Below are 22,704 nucleotides of genomic sequence, written 5' to 3'. Positions count from 1 at the left end.
TAAAAAAATCACGTAAGTAACAAGAGCTGGATTCATCCGGAAACTTGTTAGTATTTGGTACAATCAATTTTTTCGTATCTTTTGAAGAGGACTTATTACGAAAGATGCCTCTTGTCTGAAATTCGAAGTGTAGTAAATAAAGAGCTTGTCGTTTAGTTGAGCTTGGTTGGCTTAGTTCGACAATACAGGCGAGGCATCATAAAATAAGCCGTCAATCGATGCATCGTTAAAGCCTCCATGATCCGCTTTGCGTGTGACTTGGCAGTGTGCTTCGATCTCCGGGTAACTCACTTGCTTTCTGGACTTAAATTACGTGGTACGAAAGAGTATATGCTATCCATATATTTAACTATCTCAATTCCATATTATATGCATATGATTTATCATCCTACGATGTCTTATTCCTTGATTTACGGCTAGAGATAACAAAACACAGATGAATAGCGCATGAAAAAATGACTGCGGCGTTCCAACTTTTCACGTCTTAATTCAAAATAGACCGTTCCTAGGCTAATATTTCAGTTAATTTAGTCATATTCCACGCAAAAATTTCTCTGTGAACGCCGCCATTAACGTACAAGTACTAGAATACCACGTTAAGAGCTGAATACAGACAATTAATTCATTGCTTATATTTTCTATAAAACCACCTTAAGTAGTAGATTTTGTGCAAAAATAAATTGAAAAAATGTAATTGAATATTTGTGGAAATACTAACACTAGCTTATAGCAGACCAAATTTGCATCTTATTTTAGGTTTTGACTGTGACGAGGTACCCAAAAACTATGGAGACTGGCTTCTAATCTCTGGTGCCGTCCTGTCGAGACTTTCTCCCGGCATAAAATTTGAAACGCGCTGCGGATTTTTGGGGAGCAAAATATAGCTCGGACCAGGACGCGGTATACGATATAAGGAAAGGGATCGCTAGGGCGGTGTCTCAAGGTGGAAGATGAAACTTGAGAAAGAATTTGAGTCTGGGACAAGGTGGGAGTAGAAGCCGTGGGAATGAGCGCCGGGCGAAGGATGCCGGAGAAAAGGCTGAGAATAAATGAGCAGGACGGAATATAAAGTTCTTTTGGACTCTTGGAGATTCTCCGTACTAAAATGGACGGAGGGTAGGATTCTGCCGGTGGCGGGGGGCTGCGAATGGTTAACTAAAGCTTAAATTGGATTAATACTCGCGGCAGGAATCATCTACTCACCACGGAGGATGGGTGGTGGGATGAAAAATAAGGCATAGAGAGAAAACAGGAAGACTTGTCGAAGAAAATAATGCATAGGGCGCGACGGTTTTTGAGACTCCCTATCAGACGATTCGAGATGCGCCGAAAAGCAGTTTATTCAAGCAGCAATTCGTTAGGGACACATTAAGAACGACCTCCGCCGGAGCTCCTTTCTTTCGTGCCCGCGGGAGACAACTTTTTTTCCGAAAAGTCGTTCCCCTTTTCTCAAAAGTGGAGGTAAGAAAGAGTTTCTTTTTTTTTCTTCAAGAATAGCACAACGGAAAGAAAGACTGCGGAATTTTGGAGACTGAAGAAGAGGCAGTAATGACAATTTTTCTCATGCAAGAAAGGATCGAACCTATCAAAATATGTCCTTCTAAGAAGATCGAAGGAGTGCTCATTAATGACGAAATAATAACGATTATCTTTCCAGTTTCGGTGTGGGTGACGGAGGTGGTGCATTGATATAGGCTCATCACTGAAAGCGAAGCACTTCAAGATACCAAGTGACATAAATTTTTATTCTTTTTGTTAGTATTATCAAGTGACAAGGCTTCTTTTAAATAGCATAATCATCGACGGGTACTGTAATAAATTTCAATCACTTGAATTAAATGTTTTATTTTACGTACCGATTAGGTTGAACGATGAATACCGCGTGTATGTAAAATTATAGCGGCTATTAATATCATGTTTAAAAGTTTACTTGTATTATGTAGGATAAAAGTTTTGATCACTTTGAAGTGAGAAGGATTAAAAAATATATTTGTCTTTACCCGCAAATTCTACTTAATTTCAAGGAAATCACTTACAACGGGAAAAAATGAGTGGTGAGTAAACTGCGAAAGAGCCTTTAACGCATATTTACGGCACAATATCGCCTTAAAAGGTACCTTTCTTCTTTTCGTGTTGAACAAGAAAAATAAAGTTTCAATTTCAATATGCTGTCTGTATGTATCCACCACTGAACTGCGTACACAAAATATGCTTTCAAGATAATTATGAATTTTCTACTCAATACCCTGTTGAATATGACATATGAAGATAGAATCACATTGAATTGATCGTAAATATTTAGGCCCTCTATCGATATTATGCATTTATTGTTATGAAATCATTTTTTAATATAAAAAGTCTATTTAAGTATCGTGATTTCTGAATCTAAATCAGCCTTCTTATATATGTGTATCTAATCAAAAATTCGTATCTATGTCTTTAAAGCGAAATGTTAGTTGCCTGGTTCAGCAGTTTTAGCCAACATATAATTAGAATGTTTCAGTGGTAATCATTCCTTTGTAATTAACGATAACAGAGGAAGAACATTTTCCATTGAATGAGTAGCTATAGTAGGAGTTAGATAATTTCAACAAGGGTAAAAGCTCCGCATTTTGAGAAAGCAATGTTGTTATAAAGCCAGTTTATGGTTCATACACCCATTTTAGGGTATCCCAACGCAAATCCTAAGATTCGAATGTACACTTACTGCGGATATACACATGCCTTCTTTTTTCATTTCTTCTGAGACTATTTAACAACCCCTTTTCCCGAAAAATTCTTCATGGAAAAAAATTGAATTATCCTTTTGAATATAAACTCTCCTCTCGATGAATACAGCTCCCTTTTTAAAGATCCTGCCTTTCTCATAAAGTGCTGAATTACATTAGACCTCATTTTAGTTCCGTCCCGAAAAATACACTGCCTATATTTTCCTCGAACGTTTTTTTAAGGCTCACGGGGTACAAGGGAGCTTTCTCGCATCGCTTATCGCCCTACACTTTTTTCTCTCGACAATTTCCGGGCAAATGACAAGGGGAGACTATTTCTCCCTGTTAGGACGATCATTGGCATAAGTGAATACGGCGAGTCGTATCTTCCGAGGCCTGAAGAACGAGGACGAAGTGGGTGAAAAAAGAATTGGATGAGATTGTATGATCAGGTAAATTACATTTTCGGGGAAGGAAATAAATTTTCTCGAGGAAAATAATAATAAAAAAACCATCGCTGAACTTTGGAAGAAAGGCAGGAATAATATCAGTGAAAAATAAAAAGTTTGGCTTCCTCGTACTTACCGTAACGTGATAAAAAAGGCGTAATATAACTCATTTCGAAAAATTTCGACTTTAATAACATTTCCACCGCTGGAGCGTATATATGAGAGAAAAAAGAGCGCGGAAAGCTCGACTCGCACGTCCGAGAAGAGTTTGGCGAGAAACGGGAATAAGACTCGTGGACTGGAAATTTTCAACTCTTTTTACCCCTTCAACTTCTCGTCTTTTCTAAGGAAATATTTCTTATGGTCGGCGGTTTACAGTGAACAAAGTTTCATTTGATGACGAGGGATTTTCCAATTTTGTGCAATATCTATGGGCATAATAGAAAGTTTACTAAATCTAATGCCAAAAAAAAGTATTTCTTGAGAGCTCAAATGATGACCCATATCACAATGGCGGCCAATAAAAAATGAAGGTGAATCTGTGAATGAATTTTTATATTTTCTCTTTTTTTTCATCAATTACTGTTGCAGATGCGACCAATCTGTGTACATCCCCATATTTTTTAAACTTGATTAAATATCTAGACCGTCATCAAAATTTTCCGGGGTGTTACGTTTACTTTTTGACTTAGCTGTATCGTTGAAATTTCAATTATCTTTCAAAGAAAGGCTTGCTATTTATCGTTGGATAGCTTTTGCCTTCGTAGTTAGAAATGATTTTTAATACAAATATTTTGCCGTACATTTCAAGATGCTAAATGCTTAAGTTTTTTACCAATACCTTGATGAGCAATGTGAGAAGAAAATCATTTGCGGAAAATTTCAGTGCCCGTGAGTAGGCAAAACAAAGTTACGTCGTCCCATCACAGGCCATGCTGATTTAATTGATAAATATTTACTATTTTTTTACTCGTATGGAGTATTATTCTTTAATGTTATTTATTTATAACGTAATTTGGTATTCATCATCATAAGTCAACAATCCTAAAATTGGTTTGACGCAGCTCTCCATTCCTCTCTCCTATTCGCTAGCCTTCTCATAGCGACGTATTTCCTCTATTTCACGTCCTTTATAGCCTGTCCTATGAAACTCATTCGGGGCCGTCCCTTGCCCTTCTTCCCTTCCACTTGCCATTCTACCATAATCTTCATCAGGCCGTCGTGACTCATAATGTGGACACCTAAGTTGTCCCGTCTTTTGCTTAAGATTTTTAGAAGATTTCTTGTCTTCTTCCACTCTTCTTAGCACTTTCTCATTACTTACACGGTCGATCTATTTTTATCTTCATCATTCTTCGGTGGTACCACTTTTCGAATGTTTCCACTCTTGACTTCTCCACTGCAGTCAACTTCAATCCTCGCTTCCATAGAGAAACATGCTCCATATGTAGCATCGGATGAATTGTTTCCTTACTTCTATGCTTGTACTCTCAGCTGTAAGAAGATTCCTCTTTCTGTAGGAAGCTCTCTTTGCCTACGCTATTCTATTGATTATTTGTTTCTTGCTTCGTTCATCCTTGGTATTTGGTGTTATATTCCTATTTAATCGGTAAAATTTCCAGTTCGCTACCTTTTCTTCACTTGAATAAGCCTATTGTAACGTGCCTCTTCACAATTTCCTTTTTATCTGGAAGAAAAGCATTCTAATGATTGTAGGTCTAGTTTTTCACGTCATCAGTACACCCCGGTAAACCCTATGAGGAAATAGGTAGCGACACATTTTAGCTCGGATGGCCTTCCTTCAAATTTCCATGGAGGTGTTATATATCTCTAACAGGGCTCTATTTGTCCCAATATTCGTGGAATATACTACCCGCTCATCCCATTAGTAAGGTAAATGGCTGTCACGCATCACGACCCAAAATCTGCCTATATGGGATGATCAAGGCTTTGATACTAATAAGTATCCCTGTTTATAACTATATAAGCCTGTCAATTTGTTTATTGTCCTCATTTTCTCACATTGACGTAACCAGAGACGCACAATGATTTATTTTGAGAAACCATCCCACAGAACAAGGCAAATTCACTGTAAGCATATTTTCTCTCGATGTAAATATTCTTCAAGTAAGCGTTAGTACCATCTAAACTCATTACTTTGCCAAACTTACGCTAATAACTGCTGGTGATTAATGATTCTCACCAAAAGTAAATAAAAATAAATCATACCTTTCCTTTCATATCCTACCTTTCATACCTTACCTATCTTATGGATAGCTTTCCTGAAAATAAGGGGCGGAAAGGTCACATTTGTCGTTGGCTAATTAAGTTGGGTTGGCGAATCGACACTGACTCATCGAAATAGTAGTTCAAACAATTAGTACAATGATTTATTGTAATCGTAATAATCTCGCCTCTATAAGCAAAATTCCTTCCGGATTTGGTGCTTTCCCGGCGAATCTTACCGATAAAGTCTTCTCGGGAAATCAGCCGGGTAAGGATGGACATTGCTGCCAACGTTTCGATGGTCTTCTCTGCCATCGTCATCAGAGCATCATTCGCCCTTTTATCAGAAAAATTCCTTCCGTCCGCGGTAATAAATCCAAAGTCTAAAAAGTAACATATTATTGATTATCTTTAATGCCAGCTTTGTATCCAATAAAAAATTAAATCGAAAAAAGAGGCCCGTTATGCTACTTATGGTTGTCTGACGCGTCCTTTGCGTCGTTTTCACATCACCTTTTGTTACGTCACGTCATACAAATTCTGTGGTTTGACATCCTGCCGAGTATGCACACCTCTTGACTCTCTCAATGAGAAAACATTACTCATACTCAACAGTGAATCCTCTTGATGCAAACCTTTTTGCTGTCGTATGCATTCACACGGCGTATTAGGCCTACGCACGGACGCACATAATCATCAATGCTGTGGAGAGGGGTATAAACTGTTCCCACGCGTGGTATACGGAAATCGTTTTTTCTATTGAAATCCTTGTGTAGGCTTTCGCGGTGTGGTGAGGATTCATCAGGCTGGTTTTCGGGGTTACTACCGCGTAGATTCATCTCTGCAGGCGACAGTTTCGCCGGCATTGCAGCAGGCTTCTTCAGTGGTGGAGATCTGTGGTATCGCCCGTCTCTTATACACCCCGTCGGAGGCCGGTGTCTTCTCATTGGCTGGTTCAGGAGGCCCGGGTGGCTTCTCATTGGTCCGCATCTCCCTGCTCTGTCCTGTCTCTCCGGGTTTACTCTTGAGGACTCTTCTCCATGTGTTAGGGATCTGGTATCCGTCCTCCCTATTGAAATTACTCGGTGTCTTCATAATCTCTATAGCTTCCCTAATGATCCGAGGGAAGTATCTCTTTTCATTGGCAATGACTTTTGCATTGTCATAGTCGGGATTGAGATTCGGCCAACTCCATGTGTGCTCAGCTATGGATCTCCACTTCATTGATCTGAAGAAGCCTGCTGCAATGCCGGCGAAACTGTCGTCTGCAGAGATGAATCTACGCGGTAGTAACCCCGAAAACCAGCCTGCTGAATCGTTTTTTCTATTGTTTGCTGTAACGTATGTATACCATCATCATACCTACAGTGTTCCTTTACCTAAAAATTCTGCCATGTGACCTTGGATTCCGAGTTCCAAGATTCCCACTTCCCTGGGTACTACACTTCCCCAGCGGTTGGTCTGCAAGTAATTAATAATTGCTATGGTGAACATTATTGCCGTCACATGTGTATGAATCCGTTTAAGCATTTCAATATTTACCCATTTCATATTTAACATAAAAATTAAAACCTTCTTTAGATAACCTATAGAGTTTGTAAAAAAATAAATCTAAATGAATAGGAAAACCAGCAGAGATGAATATTACTTTGATAAATATTTTCTGGTAGTCCTAACACTCCATGTTTCAAAGCGGCGCTGTTCCTCAGGATATATCAATGCCTACAACTTTTTTGTTTCAGTGTGCGGATGTATGGAGTCATGAAAAATTACGTTGTATTCGTAAAATCTTTATGTATTTTTTTAATAAAATTATTCAACTTAACTTCATTTTGCCTAATTATCATTGCAATATTATCTATAACCTGACTAATTTAAATTCGGAGGAGTCAAGGATTAAGAACTTTGACTTAAGCGGAAGCTATTGCTAAGCTATTGCTTTTCTCTGTATCATGGAAATGTGGTATAGTACAGAGGTATTCAGTGGCTCTAAAATGAACGAATAAGTCAATTTATAAACAACTTTTCGACCCGCAGGTGGAATATATATTTTGCAAATATGTTACCCCTATCATGACATAAGTGTGCACTCCTAATTTCTGGTCATTACTCTTAATAGTTATTCGGTGAATTGGACTTGGAGCTAAGTGTGAAAATACGAAGAAGCGTAATTTTAATTTGTAACTACGAAATTTTAAGGAGTCATCCGCAAGAGTACACTAGAGTAAGTGTGTGACAAATATGATGGAGAAAAATATCCAACCTTAACCTGGCCTCGAACAGGCTTTTCTAATGCGCACAGTGTAATCTAACTATCCTATCATTTTATGGTATATTTTACACCTTACCTAGAAAGCTGAGCATAAATTTATGCTTCCTTTTATCTCCTATCCAAGGCATTTACGTCTTAAACAGCCAAGAACAGTGAATTCAGGCGTATGGAGACTGAGCTTAGTATTTCCATGTATTGGAATCAATTTTAGCCTTTATTTCAATACCTCATAGAGCGATTTATTTTAACTCTACACCAAAGGCAGTGATTAAAAGAAATTTATTACATGCAAAACATGAAAATTGTAAACAATACTTCCCAATAAAGTAACAATTTTCATCATAATATTCAGGTGGTTTATATTTACTAGAACTATCTGCACGAGCACTAAAGCTTTGAGTAAAGAGAGGAAAGGTTTTACAAAACCAATTGAAGCAGCTTAAGTATAGTATAACCCGTCAGGTAGTGAGCATTGTGTCTTAGACTTCGAAGGCAGAACAAATATACCTATGTATATTTTATCATTACAGCATTGAAAAACTGGCTGTTCCATTCAAATCCATAAATTACGTACAAAAAAGGGCACAAAAATACCCGATATTCAAGTCGACCTGAAATCCTTTCAGTATCGCATTACCTCACCATTTCCCCCGCCGACCTCTATATCTTTTACGCATGCTTGGCCTTTTTTCTGCGTCTTTATCCTCGTAATGCGAGAGAGAGGCAATCCCTCATGCGACCATGGGGAGGAGTTGAGACGTTGGCACGGTTGTAGCTTCCCGCCACGACGGGGAGGCGCCAGCTCGAAATCCTCGGGGAACGGCGACGGTGTTCGGGCGACCGTGTCCTCCCCCTGCGACGCGATGCCACACGTTAAAGGCAAGGGAGGGAGTGAAGCCATGGGAAACTCCTATCCCTTTGCTCACGGAGGAGACACGGTTCAGGGATCACAGAGGGCGCCGTGCCACTAGTTAGTGCCTCCTTCTTTGCACCCCTTGTATACCCTTCCCAGCCTCCTCCTTTCCACCTCCGACAGGCATTGAGATCCTTATAGTAAAACGCTCCACCCCCGCCCCCAAACTATTCACGTCCTCCTGAGTTTTTGCACTTTCTGCACGCGATTCTTCGGCGATTTGCCGCTGGGCGATTGACCGTTGGATGAAATATATGCTCTTTTATCCAGATTTCACCGAATAAATTGTGAATAAGTAATATACGCTAAGAAATCAACTGATCGTAACTATCTTCGAGGATTTATCGTAACAGTGAGCACTCTTTTGAATTTACCTATTTTAGCATTAATTTTTTTATACTAATTAGGCTTATTCATACCATAAGCAAAATTTAGTTTTATTTTGGGGGTGGTAGCAATCCTGTCAGGGGCTTAGGAGCTATGGAATAGGCCCAAAGAAACGGGGAAGGTCCCCAGACCCAGTGAATTTGCCTCTGAAAACAGCATTTTAGGCATTATCTGAGACTAAAATATTTTGGCATTTATACAGGTTTCGTACTTTTTTTGAAAAAATTACCGTTTAAATAGTGGGGGCCCAGACTTTCACTGGCCCCCAAAACCCCGCCCATGATTCCTACGCTTCACATAGGCATAGATTCTTCCTTCATTTTATGGGTAAATCACATTTATAGTGAAAACTTCAATTGACAACTTCAGTCTGCAATCAATTTAGATCTGTTTTTTCATCTAACTCATCACTTATTATAAGAGGATTCCGGTGCACTCACGCATTTAAAATATAATTAAACTCCAATTTGGTGAAACCTAATTGCATATTTACCTCATTTTCTCCATGGGGATATTTTTCCTTCCGTCGTTGACTATACACTTTTAATTTAACCAAGGAAAACTAAATGGTCTAGTATAACTTGTCTCGACTCTCACAGTGCTAAGGAACTTCCTTAAAGAGAGAAAATTTCTCGCCTCACTCCGCAAGGCACTTATTGTCGGGTGTCGACCTCACTTCCTTGCGCCACCTACAGCCTTCTTTCAAGCACGGTGCGAAGGGGTACATCCCGAGACGAAAAATTTATACAGCCGGGTTGAGGGAGGAGGGTGGAGCTAAATGTTTATTATCCTTGCTCCCGGGAGACGAGATTTCCATACTCGTCCAATTCTTTCCCGCAAACGGGGGTCGGCCCGCGTCCCATTGCCACTCATCCCAGGTTATATACCTCCATTTTTCACCCTCGCCTCTTAATTTTAGCTCACTCCTGTCACTCCCGAAGCATTCGGCTTGAAACTCTCCCACACAAACTTCTTGAGTGTCACGAAAAGGAATCGACGCAGTTCACCCTTTCGGAATAAATCGCAGGAAACCGTGATGAAAAACTCGAGTCGAGTTATTTCTTCGTAGTAAACTTTAAGGGGGGACACGGACGAAATAATATGACGATTCATGCCTATAAACTGTACCACCTACTCCAAATATTTTAAGGTAAAAAACATGGATGAGGAGTTGGGAAAGATCTGGCATCCAAATAAAATTCTTCTTATCCTAGAAAAAAATCCCCGAACGGGTCATTTATTCGTGGTAATCTTTCAGGGGGGAGACAGTCGAAATAATATGGTGATATCCTATAATACCTATTCCAAGAGAATGTACCCCTAATATTGTAAGGTAAAATAAATTGTTAAAAATTTGGAGTAGTTTTGGTTTCCAATTTTAATTAAAATCAAGCGGTAAAATTATAGGAATACCTTTTGTTTTTATTAAAAAAAAATAGTGGTAAGTACCATGATATGGAAGGTTTTTTGTTCATTCTTGTCCTACGTCAGGCAATTTGCAACTATTTTAAACTATCCGCCTGCGCTTGTGGCACAGAGGTCATCAGCTAATGGTAACATCCATTGGGTTGTTAATGTTGCGGTATATTTCCCAAAGTCATTATTCCTATCACTTTATTCATCGTTTGTTCTTTGGAAAATAAAAGTAAAAGAAGTATGTAGTATATGCTTATTATTCAAATATCATGCTACTTGGCGTAATTCGTCAGTAAAAAAATAAGACATACCAATGCTATAAAATACTGCTGACACACCTCAAGTTTACTGCAGCAATGCAAAGACTTAATGTCTTAAAACTATGTATATTTAACTTTCCCCAACTTACTTGAAAACGTTTAATAAATGACGAATTTAACGAATTTAATAAATGAAACAAATGATTTACAGCGGCGTTCTTTCGTTAAATTGCTTCCAGAAGGTATAATTAACATTTTTCATATAAAATAAATAGCTAAATGCACTTATTTTTCATAAAGAATACCGATGCATTAAACTGTAATTTTAATGGAAAGTTTTGATACATTTAATATTTTATTTAAAATCAAGAAGTTTTATGATTGACTATTCACATCGATCTTAAAGTAATTATATCGTATGCAATAGGATACTAATGAGGATAGAAGCGTTGGACTAGAAAGTTGCTTAATATTGTGACTACTCCAGGAAAGGAGCAACGATGCATATTCCTACACATGAGCTGCAAAGGGCGAAGGAGTTCAACGCCAGAAGGGAGGAAACTTGCAATAAGTTCCCATTGATCCCGCCGCAATTACGTCTTAGTCTCATCCTAATTAGGGAAACCTAAAAACATCTTTTCAAAGCGTTTTCGCGCCACGCTACACGTTGATGTGAGTGCAAGGGGATTTTACCTGGGGAAGGGAAGGATGAGTTTGTTCCCCTTGTAACGGCGCGAGTGCATCGTTTTAGCTTCGTGCACGTCTTCGGCTCCAATGCCCCCGGAACGTGACGTAAACTGCAACCCTTCGGCTCACTTACCGAGCACACTTACGGCGATAATTTCCTTTCCGACTCCAACAGTCTGTGTGTGTGCGCGAGAGGAACACTCCGAGAAGGGATGAAGTCACGGTTCGGGAGACTCACTCTGTTCCGTGGCACGGAAGAACGCCGATGAAATTCCTTCGCCGCGGGAGGCATCGGCTGAACGCGAAGGGGACGGAGGAGTTGTAGGACGATGGAATGCTGAAGGGTTTGCAGCCGAGTCAGGATCGAAATTGCTTCGATGGTCCAGTCGTCCATCATACTCAGGGCCATCGAAACGTCGACAACAATATAGATCCTTACCCGGCTGAAACACCGATAGCAATTCATCGAAGGAAGTGCTCCTCCCGTGTGTAGAGGAATAGTTGCCGAGGGCGTCTTCATGAGGTGGTCGCTAGCTGGGAGTGACACAAATAGATGCTCGTGTATCGGTATTACTACTTTGATTCTTTTCAGTGACGCTAAAAAGGGCTTAGGATGAAGTGAGAATACTGGAGATCCTGCGTAAAATATATTAACTCCGTGTTTTTTTTCAAACCTTCAGCGTGAACGGCGGTGAAATTCACATTTATTTCCATGAGGAAAACTTCCCCCGGACCGGAAATGGAACCACGTACCTTTGACGTATAGGACCACTGCGTGGACCTTTACGCGAGTCAGGTCCAACGGTGCTAGTTTTTAGGTCCCTTTGGTCCATTAAGAATGGCAATGCGAGGAAATGTGGTATTTAAAGAAGCCACTACCCACAAATGAACCCCATTCCAGTGCTTAACTCCGCGCTTGGTGGTAAATGTGGAATATTTCAAACCTTAGCTTCCTTGCACCTTTTGCCCAAATTTTCCAAAGTAAACGGTAGTGATGGCTTTTGAAATTTTTGGCTCGGAATCTTTATTATATACTTTTAAATTCTCGTGAGTGAATTTGAGTTACTTGGGCTGTAGATTGTGTGAATACGGTGCTTGGGAATGTTTATAAGAATTTTAAACTGTGAATCTCTTTCTCATGTCATGAACTTAAACCAGAAGTAAAACTGAGAGAAATTGTGAGGCTTCTACGTATTCAAATAATTTTATCATGCCGGTAAAAAGATGCTCCCTTATGTACACTTAACTTTTGAGATGATTTCACCCAATATTAACCTGGACCACTTAACTACACTCATCACATATTTTCACATGAAGAGCTAAGCCAAAACATGAATTTGAACACTGTTGAGGGTTGAGGACTTCTTTTCAAGCATTTATTTTGATGGTAAATTTATAAGAGACTTTAGCTTGCTCATGAGTAAATATGAGTTGTTTTACCTCTAGGTTTGTAGCATTGCGGCGTTCACAGATATGTGTTAAAAAATTGCAGAGTGTTTCTCCTTCTCGTGCCATTAATTTAAAAAACTAAGTTAAATCAAGGTGGTGTAGCATCTTTTAATCGATGATTTCTGATCATATTACAGAATGGATGATGCTTTCTTTTCCTAAATCAATTTATTGCTACATTTTGAACGAAGTAAATAATGTAAGATTTGCTTTTGAATCCACCCTTTTGGTTGATTTTTATCAAGTTCAATCGAGTTCAAAACGTTCATTCCTATATCGATTTGGCCCCATTTATACCCAAGCTCATGGCTACGAGGGTGTGTTCAGAGGTGGAAGAGTAGCTCAATTCCAAATTCAAAATTAAAATGTCACAGTTCCATCCCAGGTAATTCGATAGCTATGATTATGCCTCGTAATGCAGCGGCACGAGGTATGCCGTGTTCACTCCCATCTCCAAAGCTGTAGATTTAGTTCACGGGAGAGATAGAGATGTTTCGGTTTAGCGTTGTTATTTTGCACGAGGGCGGGCATTTCAGTTCCCTATTTTGCATCGTGTTATGCGAGGGACAAGGTAGTGCACAGTCGGCGCGACGCAGCGTGTAACTTAAAGGCCACTTGGTTCCCTTTAATAGAGGCCCATTTGCCGAATTACGTCTCTCTCTGTCTCTCTGGCACTTCGGCTTTTCCGAAATAGATGCATGGCGTCCAATGACCGCCGACCATAGTTACTCAAATGACCTCATCCGTCGAGGGCCTTCCACGACTACTAACTAGACCCAGAGAGATTGGTCACGGTAGATGTCACGCAGAATTCCACCGAAGTACGAGGACGGGCTGCATCTGAAAGGATTTTGAGGGTAAATTCAACCCGAATTTTCATATACATGAAATTTGACTTTTTGACAAAAAGGTTTTTAATGTTAAAAAAATATTTTACCACCCCAAAAAAAAGATACAACTTCTAATAATATTTGTTGAACTAATATTTTAAGAGTCCTCAATTCGTGCAACGTGCGTTCATCGCGGTTATGCGTTGTTTTATTTCATCACACATTTTACTATCTGGAGTTGCAAAATTATAATTTGCTTATTTTTTGTGCAGGCCGCGGATAGTTATGGCGTGGACAAGGGTGCAGTGAATGTCTGAATTTGAACCACTACGAATTTTTTCCCTCAAGTACTTTTGTATGCATATTTAATGCGTGAAGGGTGAATATTTTGGACAAACCGAAACAAAATAATCCTCGAAGTGCGAGGTGACCTCATGAAAGGGAACTACCCTGAAGGTGTGAAATTGTAAGCCTGTAGCTTCGTCTGAGATGAGTTATACCTTTACCTATCCAAACCAACCAACAGGTTGAACCACTGAGTGAGTAATTACGTCACGGTAGTGGGAGTAAAGATTTCTGGATTTTCGCACCGGGTCAGATCCTCCATGTCTCCTTACAACGCTTCGGTTAGAAACTCGCCCATCGTCTTACGGGATTCAGGAAATCCAATCAATCCTTAGATTCCTGTATCCCTGAAGACGATGGATGAGTTGCATCATCGAAACGTTGGGAGAAGACATGGAGGACCTGACCCGGTGCGAAACCCGAGAAATCTTTACTTTTATGATTCGCCGGGAAAAAATAGGGTATATCACTTCACGGCAGTGCTTTATTTCGGCCGTAACGGCGTTTCGGGACCTCTTAGAGAAGATTGGGGACTATTAATAATAATAATTTGTTGGTACCGTATACAAATAAAAAGTTTTTCAAATTTTCAGTTTTTTTTATGTTTGGTAAAAAGTGATTCCTCATTGAAACTATTTTGACTAGTTTAAAAAAGTTGGAAGTTTTGGGGGAGGGGTTTTATTTGAAAAATCACGTGTGGATTAAATGTGTGGGTATGCGTTCCAATACCTTAAGTTTTATAAATTGAACACCACGTCACGGATTGCAACTTGGTTATTATGACCTCGGCCGTAATGTCAACATGCATATAGCGTCATTCTTTCCCCCATTATGCTTACAATTTAAGTCCCGTCAGACTTAAATTGTAAGCATTTATAAAACGAAGAATGATATCAGGCTTTCCCGGCGTATCGAATCGTGGAAGATTACTCGAGAATTCCACCAGGTCAGGTTCTCCACTCCATCTCGGCCGACGTTTTGATATACAGGTTTACATATATATGTGTGTCAGGGCATGACGATGGACGAGTGATTTCGATGTACAAGTTGCCCTGATGACGATAGACGACTTGTGCATCGAAACGTCGGCCGAGATGGAGTTGGAGAACCTGACCCGGAGGAATTCCCGAATAACCTTCCGCCATTAATAAAACCTCGGATTTATCGTCAGTATATTCCAAAACCTCGTATATAACCTCAACAAAATCCGCCTCCAAGCAACATAGGGCTGTTCAAAAGAAAATGACACATTTCTTTCTGCAGTGAAACTTCATTTAAACGTACTTGTAAGTTTTTAATTTTTAGTAACACACTGCATTGTGTCTTAACTTAGACATAATACTGTATTTGTTGCATAAAAACACTTCATTTTGATGACATTGTCGCATAAAATTTAAATAGCGCAAAACTTTTTCTCATTAATTTAGTTGTGTCTGCACATTAAAATATGTATTTCATGAAAAATCTTAACTTTTTATTTCTTCTGTGTTACTGATCAGTTATCTGAATAACCCTTCGATAATTTCACTCCGTTATAGCGTCAACAATTGAGTGGTCCTTTAAATTACGTCATAAGCAAGATATACTGCATTATATCCATCTACGTTTATAGAGGTTTTACTGGGTATCTGCCGAATTGAGTAGCACCTGAGTAGATAGAATATGCTGCCACGCATGCTTGTTTCAACGGCCGAACCAGGGCCCAAGAGTCGGAAACCCGAGCCAACCCCACAAAACAGATCCCATCCCTTGTAATGTGGGCGGTATGCTGATGCCATCGATGTAGATAAAAAAAATCCACGCCCCTCCCACCCCCCCGAGGTCGGGAGGTTAAAAAAGTGAAGAGAGGGTCGCGAAGGGGAAAGAATGGAAGCACGGAAGGGCAACAGGATCGCGTGGGAGGAGGGTTTTTTTTTCCTCCGGGAGGGCTGTAACGGGGGGCGATGGGCGGGGAAGGAGAGGGGTAACAGGATGTACATATATAAACATGGTAGAGGTGGGAATTTCGATTCATTTTAATGATCCGGTCATTCAAATCGTTCATAGTGAACGAAAGCGTGGAATATTACCCAAAATACTTTTGAGCGCTTTTTATCTTAAACGGACTATGATAAAATTTTATATCTTGTTACACGTTGCACATAAATTTGGTTTGTGCGTCCATTAAATCCGTATCCAAAAGAAATCCGTTTGTGTATTTCATTTAAATTATGGTGCTAAACAAAGTTAGATCTTGCACTATGCAATTAATTTTAAGTTTTACGTCTGTATCACACGAGATATTATTGCATCAAACCGAATCCAAATCCATTTATTTATTGAGCCATATCCAAGGCTTTGGTGGAATGTTAAAGGTATTGTATTTGTCCAATGATAGACTATATTTGCCGAATTATAACGGGTAACTAGCTTATGAAATGGTTTTCCTCGTTAGATGAAATCAAACGTCAATTATTAAGGATAGAAAAACTTTACCAATGACCCAAAATACTTTTAAACGCTTTAATCTTTAATTGAGTCCAGAGAAAAGTTTATATTATATTAAACGTTCTGTATATAAGTATTTATTATGTCCAAAAAAACTCGATGTGTCTATTTCTTCCAGTCACCATAAAATCGATGTTGTGCCTGCGATTCGGAAGTCGGATTTAACGAGTGGCGAATGTCTTATGAACTTATTAAATGATAAATCTTTCTTTTCGGCAACCAGTCAACTTCGTTTGTTGGTGTAGCTTTCATCGGCGAATTTGAAAATCCATTTGTCCGTAATGCTCATGAAATTCCCGAATTTCTGCTCGAACCTTTCACGAATCCACCAATAAATCTTTCATTTGATCGAAATCTCCAGATTGACTTTGAAAAGTGTCAAGACAAGCGAGATCGCCTTGCGTCACCAAGGTTACGCTTTACATTGGAACCAAACCAATATTCACGGGTATCTTATGGCATTTGCCCCTTCTCGGGCAAACATAAGGTAAGGGGGTAACCCTTGCCCGTCTCCCCCCGCTACCTAAATGAGGATCTATGTACCAGTGGTGTCATGGTACTGGAACGCGCCGGAACGCCGTTCCGGCACTGGTTAACAAAAGACATAACAGTCAAATGACATTTTTATCAACTTTGTTACCTCAAAATTTCTAATTTATACATTCGTTACCAAAATAAAAAATTTAGTAATAAAATGTAAATAACTACTTGTGATTAAAAAAAACACGCAGAATAATATTTCACTTCTAAAGAAAGTGAAGGAAAGTGCGTTTCAGCACTGCTAATTTATCCATTATGTCACTTCTATGTACGCTACTTATTTGAATTGAAACATGTAAATCACTTCATTCGGCCTGGTACGGAAGTGGAAGAGATACCTGACAGCTGAGTTCAAATACATAATGAGGAAAGTGGGCGACTGCGGTCATTTGCACCATGAGGGAAGGATATGGAGGAAAGGGTGGAGAGAAACCCGGCGTCGACATTGCCCTGTACTTAATGAAGGGCGCCAATGCGACCAGGGTTTAACGTGTCATCCGACGGATGGAGTGTTGTATTTTAAGTGCCCTACACAAAGGACTCACCAAGGGACCGGGAAATCTTTGAAAAAAGTCCCATCACCACTTGCACTTGAACCCGGACCCACTGGGTAGAAAGCCAGCACTCTAGTCACCAACCCAACCCTACCCCTTCAACTTATTCGGTTCATGCACAGTTGAGCGGTTCATTCATGAACGACACAGCTGTAATACACAGCGAAGCTAGGGAAGGCGCAACGAATGAAAAAGAGCAGGGAAGTCCGGTAGCCCGGCTGAAGGAGCTGCTGAGGAAGGGAGTATTATATCATTTTTTCGTTCTTTTTTTGTTCGGCTGATAATTCCGACCGTTCTGCCCCGCTAGGGAGCCATTATTTATGTGCCGGCATAAAACACGGAAACACATCAAAATCCGCTCCAGCGTTCACTCGGGTGTATGTATGTACCCACGTCTTTTCCTGGGCGTGGAGTGAATATATTTTATGTACCCATACGAATATTTTAACATGCATGACACTTGTATATATTTATTACGTCATGACTTGTTCGAATGGCGTCGAAGATGTACGGATATCTCCGCCCACTCTATCCGGCGAGGTTGGGTTTTAAGGTTTTTTTTTCCTCGCCACTCGGGTTTTATCTTTTTTCGGGAGAGGAAAGATTGCTAATGCCACGAAAGGATCCTTTTAAACCCTCTCCAACCAACCATTCTTTCTGTCTTATCTCCAATCATCTTTCACCTTCCATCCGGCTACCAGAACGACTAGCAGTCTTCATCCGCTCTCCGATTTGTTCATGGAATTCGTCAAGCCTTCTCTTCTCCCGGGAGAATGGAAGTGGAATATTATATTTCCGTAAGAGATTTCAGCGTTTCATGTACAAATATGAATATATAATATCACTTTGTGGCTTTGTATTGTACTTGATTGTGTATCCGAGTGTAACAATATTTTTTGCGTCTTAAAAGAAGATTGGTTACAGAGATCACGTTTCATTTAAAGCATGGCCATAAACAAAGTTAAAACTAACGTCATGGAATTAAATTATAAGTTTTACGTCCGTTTTTTTTTCAATATATAATAGCGGTTTTATTTTATTTTTGATAAAATTGTTGCATCCATAACATTATTTCGTAAATGACGACGTTAATATGAATTAAAATCATATTCGGGATCTTCACCAAGTCCCGTTTCATTGTACGCTCGAGTTTTGAATGTATTTAGCGATTATAAATTGATTTAATCACCAGCTTAAAGCCATGAGTCGCAGCGAATATAATGTTTATAATGTCAACGGTATATATATATATCACATTTTCCCGAATCCGAACAAAATTCCTTCGAAAGATTAAAATAATCCGATTCTCTTAGTCCGCACACTTCAATACATATATCATTGTTCTGGCTCCCTTCTCTTTTCAGTTCTTGCCACTTTCGCAAGCATTTAACTAATAATGTGATATCGGGTATGAGGGAGACCGCGGTCAAGCGTAAGGCTGGAGGATTGGAACCAATCCAGCTACAAATTGAAAGGAAGAAATATTCAAGTTGGCCACGTCCACAACGAAGGGGAAACGTTGGAATGGTACAATATCTTTCTTTTCCTGTCCCTTATTCTTCGAAACACTAAAAAAAAACACTTGAAGCTGCCACCGTTTCAAAAGCCGCATATATGTCCATGTTACAGTTTAATCGTTTATAAATTCCGCGTGATTTTTCAGAGTTTGCGTCATTTTCGTTACTTTAACTATTTTTATTTCTATTCACTATATGTTACTGATTCCCGACAAACTTTATAATACTTACTCATATTTAGGACGACATTTTATTCGTTAATTTCATTTTATCACTTCAGTTGTTGCATCTACTTCAGGTTTTGATCACGAGGGCGTATAAATTAATTTAACTATCTTCGGAATATTTCCCGAATTCTATTTCAGTACAAGCTTAAGAAAAATATCAAATGGAATAAGAGTCGAATGGAATAAGATTCGAATGGAATACACGCTCATGAAAATAAGATTCAATTGTCAATTCTATTCGCATTTATGTACCAAATCACAATATTTACCTCTTTATTTACCCTTACCTATTCCAGATATTCCATTCGAGGTCTTCTTTTTCCGTTCCTTCCATCAACTTGTGAGCATTTTTGTCCCGCTTAAATCGAGAAACAGAGACAAACATTGTGTTTTCTCAGTTCGTGCATCATAGCTAGCACATTGCTTCCAATGGTCCCAGGCGAAGACTATCTACGAGCCTCTGCAAGGCCGCATCATCAAAAGCAGAAGCCCTTTATTTTTTTCTTAATTTCACATCCTTCTTTACCTGTTCCATACATTTCATTCGAGGTCTTCCTTTTGAACTTGTGCGCATTTATGTCCCACTTACGTCGAGAAATAGAGAGAAACATGGTGTTTTTCTCAGTTCGTGAATCATCGCCAGCACATTGCTTTCAACGGTCCCAAGCGAAGACTAGCCTCAACCCTCTAAGGCCGGATCAGCAAGAGCAGCTGCAATTCGCCACCTTTAAATTTTTCCCCCACTTGGGGCGTCTGTGTGTTCATCTAAATCCTATCCACTCACCAAATTGAAGTATTAGGCTCCAGTCCACGGGAATGGAGTTGTTACTTCTTTAAAGTTGGGTCCCCTCAAATAATCTCTTCCGGTGTTACCGATTAAGCAGCCGCTCACTCCATTTAAAACCCCTCGCCCCCCAGTCCTTTCTCATCTCGCCACCTCCTAAATACCCCGCACACCCCTCTTCCCCTCCCCCACCCTCCTTGCCCCAATCTCTTTTAATTCCTTTCGGTCCAATCCAAGGAGAGAAAAGACCTCCGAAAGCCCCCCGGGCAATTAATTATTTTCGAAGAGATTCATTCCATCGACAAGGCTAAAAATAATGGCGAGCTCTTACGAGAAATTTGTAAATATAAGTTAATGCGGTGCGACTGGAATAAAGTTTGAGGAAGATTTTTTTCCTTCATATACTCGCCGCTTGACAAGGGATTCGCTCCGTGAATTTTTCCTTGGACTCTTGCTCCCGTAAAATCGAATTTTTTCACAAAAATCAAAAATGTTAAAACAAGCTGGCAAAAATATTTTCCAGAACATGAAAATGGAACTTCAATTGTTGCTTAGGGTATTTCCGCTGAATTCAGTGACTGAATGTCTCGGGAAATATTGGTATTATAAGCAATCATAGATATCCATCGATATTATATAATTTTCTATTCATTATAACCCAAGCTCTCAAAATGCATGTGTGTATTTATACCTTATATTTCCATAGATACACCGAAAGCGCATGCGTGTATGTTAAAAAAAAGTAAGACAACCACCTTAAGTATATTCCATTGCCCATTCATTACGTATGAATTAACGTGGGAAATTAACCGAGAGCACAGATTTCTGAAGTCACTGAAAATATGAGCCTAAAAAACGAGAAGACATTTTCCGAACTACAGAATGTGGAATCAAGTAAGAGTGCAGCAACTTGTCTCAGCTGATCAGCATGCATTGAAATTTATATATTCAAGCGAGGTAGAAGATTATCGTTGAGCTGTATAGAATTATAGTTTGTCGTATCGCAGATTTACCAAGAGACCTGAGAATATATGATTCCCAACAAATTCCTTGGATAGTTTACTTTTACTTATATCACAACTTTTTAGATCTTTTATCTTGATGGATAACTTCCTTTATAAGTTTACTTGAGTAGCCGCACTTGCTTCACGAACAAAATTCACAAACTCATTCTTAACCCTTTCTAACCCAGAGCTGCTTCTGGTAGAAATTAAATTTCAAGACTTCTCATTTTCAAAATGTGAAAATTTTCTACTCATTCATAGTTATTATGGCAGTTACATATTTCGCCATAAATGTTACAGCACAATATAACGTGTAGTTTAAATTCTTCCTGAATGGAGCAGAAAGTGTGTACTTTTTTATATTACTTAGAAGCAACATTGGGTTATAATGGATCAACTGTGTGGTTTTCCATTATAAAGTTTCTTGGATTGTTCGATTTTACTTTTACTACTAATTTAGTAAATTAGTGGTATAAGTGAAATATTCAAGAAACATTTTAATTGAGTACCACACAGTTCGGAATCAGTTAGTGAATTCTGTCCCCACAAAAGATCGAATTGGCCTGAAAATTTTATTGCAAAGCTCAAAATGCCGAGTTTAAGTTTGAATGAGAAAAATTTAGGTGCTTTGTCGGGTAAAACATATTTATAGGTACGATCGCCTACGACCCAAATTGCTCTCGCGTCCTACCATACGAGGTACCCCGGGTTACGCACTATGTGAGTTTGATGTAATTAAATGTGTGCGAAGAGATAGGGAGACAGGGAGAAAATGACGGGGAGAAGATGACGAAAATTAGGAATTGGGGCACTAGAATGGATTTAACCCAACATCACTCGGCATGAATTGAAGCACAATTTCGAGGAAGTCACTAATGTGACGGTATCGTGTGCGATAGAACCAACACGTAATATCTAGTTACCATACCAAGCGACTTGAATGCGTAAATTATGTGGAACTAATATACTTCAAGTTTCCAAATGAACCTAGAAGCTGTTGACGTTATTTTTCAACTATAGCTATGGAATTTTCACCTTTAATTTCCTCCGTTCAATTCCAACAAGCAAAGATACCAATACCCGAGATGCCTCTTCAAATTCAGCAAAAAAATTAATTTCTCTTGTGCGGCTTTAATCTCATCCTTAATAACGAGTACGTGCACGATGTGCAGTAGTATCCTATCGTACGAACTTCAACCTGCATGAACGTGAGAAATATATAAATGCATAGAACAGTCAAAGGAAATTATCTAACCAACGGTTTTTCGACGGCCTAAGAGAGATGATTAAATAATTTCTGTTGAAGTTGGCCTTCTCAAAAAGAAACAGTATGGTGTAGTCATATACATTCATATGGTTATTCTTTATCATTATCGATAATCTCATTAAATGGAAGGCATAAACGATAATTACGTCAAATAACAGTAATGATGGCGGTCATTAATGGGATTTAGATGTAAATCAGATTTGTCTTGGTTTAAGCAAATCAGGAAAATATGATGAAATCAAAACCCACACACATTATGAAATTAATTATGTTCGTTAAATAAAAAGTCCTAAAAATGAGGCCGATTGCTGCAAGAAGTAAGTTCACGCCTGAAATCGATATAATCATAATATTCTATCCCCATCTTGTGTAATTACCTCGA

At 39.2% G+C, this 22,704-nt stretch overlaps 1 protein-coding gene across 1 annotated transcript in view; it reads left to right on the top strand.

Annotated features, from left to right (window-relative positions):
* The window catches only part of LOC124153925, a 148,648-nt gene that overhangs the window by 77,060 nt on the left and 48,884 nt on the right, over nucleotides 1–22,704 (top strand). The window lies entirely within an intron of this gene.

Source organism: Ischnura elegans, chromosome 2, assembly GCF_921293095.1.
Source record: "Ischnura elegans chromosome 2, ioIscEleg1.1, whole genome shotgun sequence".
NCBI classification, from domain to species: domain Eukaryota; kingdom Metazoa; phylum Arthropoda; class Insecta; order Odonata; family Coenagrionidae; genus Ischnura; species Ischnura elegans.
Note: the sequence above shows the minus strand (reverse complement) of the source record. Positions and strands in the feature narration are given on the sequence as shown.